Here is a 5,167-nt window from a genome sequence, read left to right as displayed (position 1 = left end):
ATCACTTTGGCATCTGGATATAAGACTAAATTAGATCTCACAACCTGGCTGGACCTCGTCAGATATTATTAGGATTACGGTCGAAAATATTGCTAACAGTGAGGGTATCCAACTGATGAAACAGTGCACTATTAATCTTGCTAACAGTGAGGGTATCCAACTGATGAAACAGTGCGCTATTAATCTTGCTAACAGTGAGGGTATCCAACTGATGAAACAGTGCGCTATTAATCTTGCTAACAGTGAGGGTATCGAACTGATGAAACAGTGCACTACTAATCTTGCTAACAGTGAGGGTATCGAACTGATGAAACAGTGCGCTATTAATCTTGCTAACAGTGAGGGTATCCAACTGATGAAACAGTGCACTTTAATTTTTATAACAGAGAACATACGAACCAGAGGTGCATCCGTGAAGTGAGGGAGTTACAGGGCTGTAGCTCCCACTATCCAGAAATCCAGGGCAGTTTCATCCAATGGACAAAAGTCTTAGCCCACAAAGGAAAAATAAAAATGTATATTCTATTTAAAAGAAAGACTGTCAGTGTTTCACCGTTTGCCGAAAGACACTTTAAGTGCCCAATACAATTGTTTTTTTTTCTGGAATGTCTCTGAACTAAGTTCAAATGACCTGGAAATCTGTTTGAAGCGTCCTGGCAGCAAAAGATTGTTCGACAACCCCTTCTCCATCTACACCCCCTTTGTTTAGCAGTACGAAAAAATCTGAAACAATCAGATATTTATTTAAGATATGATTTTAGTACCATCATGAAATATTAATTATGAATACCACAGTTTATTCATTACATAGTTCAGTAAGTAATTTAATTTCGTTATAAAAAAGACTAATTGAGGCAAATTTTTATTCTTAAAAATTGTTTAGGCATAACTTGGATATAATTGATCCTAAAAAATGAACCCACATTTCATCCTTGCCAAAGGAAATGCAACTTGGTTTAGACAGGCAAATAATTAATTTCAAAATAACAAATTTAATTAATTAATTTTACCTATTCTATCAAACTAAAATTAATATATATAATATAGCATTTTTAAATATTTTATCTTCTTAGATTATAATAGCTTTTAAACGTAAATAACTTATTTCAATTTATAATATAGTTTCAGAGCTAGTATGCTGGTGTGTTTATGTAACTTGAAATGTGTAACGAACTGTGTTTAATTTTAAATAATATATTTAACGATAGACAGCGAACTTCAGTAAATTGCGTGGATTTTAAAATAGATAAAATGTTGGGATTTCTTACACACGACTCCATCTCTCTCAATAGTTTTTGTTTGGGGCAGGATATCGAAAGAAATTTATAGGTTGCGTAGCTGAATGTGTGTATATATATATATCTGTGTATAAGGGGAAAAAAAGAATATTATTTAATACGAAAATACTATTATTGATACTGTCATTCATAAAGGACAGTTTTATGTTCAATACTAGGTACTAATGTAATTTTACAAGCGTTTGTATATAGTAGTTTCTGTACCTCAGAGATGCTCTTTTATGAATTTACTGGTGCCACTCTCATTATGATACCAATAATCATTGGTACCAATTGGTACACTAACGTCCGTCTGCGTCACTACTGTGGGTCTTGTGACTGATGCATTTCACACTTCTTGGAGCGTCTTGTTCATGTTCATTCGCATCAAACTCCTTAAAATGTCGAAGGATCCACTTCGAACCTCCAAAGAGTTTAGTGCCTTGGATCCCCACGCCAAATCCTGGATCTTTCATTGAGTACAACCCCTCACAAACTGTTTTGTTGTGTGCTCACCTGGTAAGAATAATATAGTTAATTATACATACTCTTTACTAAGTTGATTTTTAGTTCTGATCTATTTGGTAGCTTACATTGATTAGAAGCCAATGTCCCCTCGTTGAACAGCGTGCAGTTAGTCCATTGTATAGTCTTGTGCTAAGAAAAACAACATCTAGAAGTTAATATTAACCGATTATTATGAATTTGTATTTTAACTTAAATGAATAATAAACATCGTCTTTTTGACAGGGATAACAGCAGAATATGTAAGGCATAGACCAATTTAATATACCATCATATTCCTGAAGAGATATTTCATTGGTATATAAATTTTCGCTCTATCTTGTCCAATGATTTTTATATTAATTGAACAGCTGTATATACACGGACATTTGTTTTTGCGGTAAATAAAAAATAAGTTATTAATCGTGTAATAACTTCTACCTGAAAAGCTGCTAAAATTCTACAATAATGATTACATTTAATAATAGTGATATTCTCAAGTACCAAAGTAGAATTGTTACATGTAATGCTTCATGTACCATGCTTGTCACATTTGTTCAATGTAGTTATTACTATTTAAGAAGTTTATTGTTATATACAAATCTAGCTAATAGTATAAATAACTAAAATACATATTGATTTAGCACTCTGATGGGTCAGCAGTAAGTTTACGGACTTAAGTTGCAAAAAAATCCGGGGGTCGATTCCTCGCAATAGATAGAACGTAGACAGCCCATTGTGCAACCGTGCGCTAAAACTACAGCAATAACAACACATAAATTTAACAACACTGTAAAATAATTTAATTTATAGAAACACAAACTTACTTCTTATTTAGTATGTGGCAAATTCTAGCTAGACATTCACAGAAGGGTAGCAAAGTCTGTGTTAATATATATGTTACTTCAATGAAGTAGGTTTAACATAACTAAGAGACATTTTCATAATTTTTTTCAAAACACGTAATAAAGGATCTCTTCCTTTTACTCAGATGAACATAGAAGGTTTTCATCTGCACTTCTTTGTGAAATAATCCATATTGATCTATATTATAACTATCATTCTGAAGGATCTATTAATGCACGTTGTTTCTACTCTTGTTTAGTCGAGTCTGGATATTGGGTTTCAGTTTAATATTTTGCCATATAAGAAAAACTCTACACAACTAAAAACAAAGTAAGTCAATGTGTATTCATTAACATTTTTCCAATAAAATGTAAGTTGTAAATAGGAGCAGTAAAAAATTGTCCCTTGTTCCAGTTAAAGCACTACTGGGCATTGTCATAGATGTAAATCACTAATTTGTTTAGAAATACCTGTGAAACAATGATGAATTTTGCTAGAAGCATATCTTCGTAAGCTTCATGACTGTCATAGCCTTACAGAAATAGGTGGTTTTAACTCACAGTTAAGAGATATAGATGATGATTATAATACATGAATGCCAGTAACAAAGATAAATGTAGGCAGTTACGCAGTTCTTGCAACGTTAATTATACTGCAAAGAGCCATATTTATGATATTATATACTGTGAATCACCTTGACAAACTGAACTCAGTACTCAGTTTCTTTTATATTACTGAGAATGTTTTAGTTATACTTGTAAGTGTCACGATTGTAAGTGTCACGATAGTGTGGTACTGGTACTACAAATATTAAGTGTAACCTGAACAACGGACATTAAATGTTTAGGAAGCTAATCCTCATCCCATGCTCACTATACCACATTATTTTATATGAAATTAAAAAAAAAATGTTTGTTTCGAAAGCTATCTCACAAATGAATAAATAGATAATAAAAATACGACAATGTGGAAAAAAAAATGTCAATTTCAACAAAACAACTGATACCCTGCGGTCATTCATAAGTCACTAATAAACATTTTTTTCATTTTCTCTTTGACCCAACATCTTCTTTTGTACATTTATGTAATGTATAATTCATTATTTTAATATTTTCATTTATCTAATTTTATGTATTTGATATCTGTAGTGTTGCGGATAAGTTTACAACCTGAGATGTGGGCCACAGTTGAATTCTAAATGGGAGTTAATAGCTACTAACTTCTTTTACGGGCAGGTTTTTGATAATTTCCTTTCTTCTCTCCATTTAAAAACGTAGGTTTTAACTTTATAATTTTTTTAAATAGCCGTCAGAACAGGAGGACAAGCCACATTTCCATTACTTAGTCCCCCTACCCCAAATCTCAAAAGGTTTAGGATTTTCCTAACTTGAATTAAGTTTTTGGTTTAAAATAATGATTTTTAAATCAGTTTGGCAGCTAGAGATGAAGTGTAAAAAATATAAAGGTTAAAATATAAAAAAAACACGTAAATTGGTTATTAAACGGTTTAATTTACATTAATTTCTCCTGTGTGTGTGTGTGTTTTATTTTCATCAAAATAGGCCTAAATTGATAGCCTAAACGTAAATATTTTAAGTGAGTGTATACTGCCAAACTCTCCTGACAATCCTGATTCATTGCCAACTTTGCCTCCTCTCTGCACACACATAAATACATTTTCCTTCTATAGTTTATGGAAAGTATTTCATGTCGAAAGTACATGAAGACTTTGTGTACAGGGAAAGACAGGTCTTTTGTTTCTTTTGTTCAGTGTATCAAGAAGTTGAATACACAACTGTTTTGTATAACTGTACCCATACCCTACAGTACCTCTCAGAAAGAACCGTGTATCAATTCGTAGCTATAGGGAAGTTTCGAAGAGGTTGTATGTTTTCATTTCGAGAACAGTATGTTAATAACATGATTTGCATTGCATTTATAATTGCTGCTGCCAGTGTAATGAAAAGTGACGTGAAAGAAGAATTGAAAAGTGCAAAGTGTGAAGCTTTCTTATAGGTGAATTAACCGATATATCCATGATTTAACATCTCGTAGTCACGTATATAAACAAATCTGGTGATGTAAAAGAAACGTACGTGACAACTAACAAGTAAAGTCTAGAGACGGCTGAGTTATTTTAACTTGTATTGATATCGGCCTAACCAAAATGAATATAAGATCCAAAAATACACTGTTATTTGTGGGCTAAGGCACAGACGATACAAGTTGTATAGTTGGTGCAATGAAGGAAAAATAAATTTTATTCGCCCTCACATAGTTTTAGTGTACTGTGTAACACAAGTTTTACAAATGATGCTAATAATTCCACGGTAATGTACTTGTTTGATGCAAGCATTCACATAAAAATAGAATACTACTTTTACAAATATTCCTCCAAGGGCCAAAGAACCCTACAAACACTAAAAAAAAATACTGTTACAATGAATAGTTCAATTGCAATATCGTTATAGCATCATATATGTTGTTAGCAAAGTTCAAGCTTTCAAAGCCTTATGCCCCCCCCCCAGTGGTACAGCGGT

This window comes from Limulus polyphemus, unplaced genomic scaffold, assembly GCF_000517525.1.
Source record: "Limulus polyphemus unplaced genomic scaffold, Limulus_polyphemus-2.1.2 Scaffold871, whole genome shotgun sequence".
Lineage (NCBI taxonomy): Eukaryota > Metazoa > Arthropoda > Merostomata > Xiphosura > Limulidae > Limulus > Limulus polyphemus.
The sequence above is the reverse complement of the archived record's forward strand: the minus strand, read 5'-3'. Positions refer to the sequence as shown.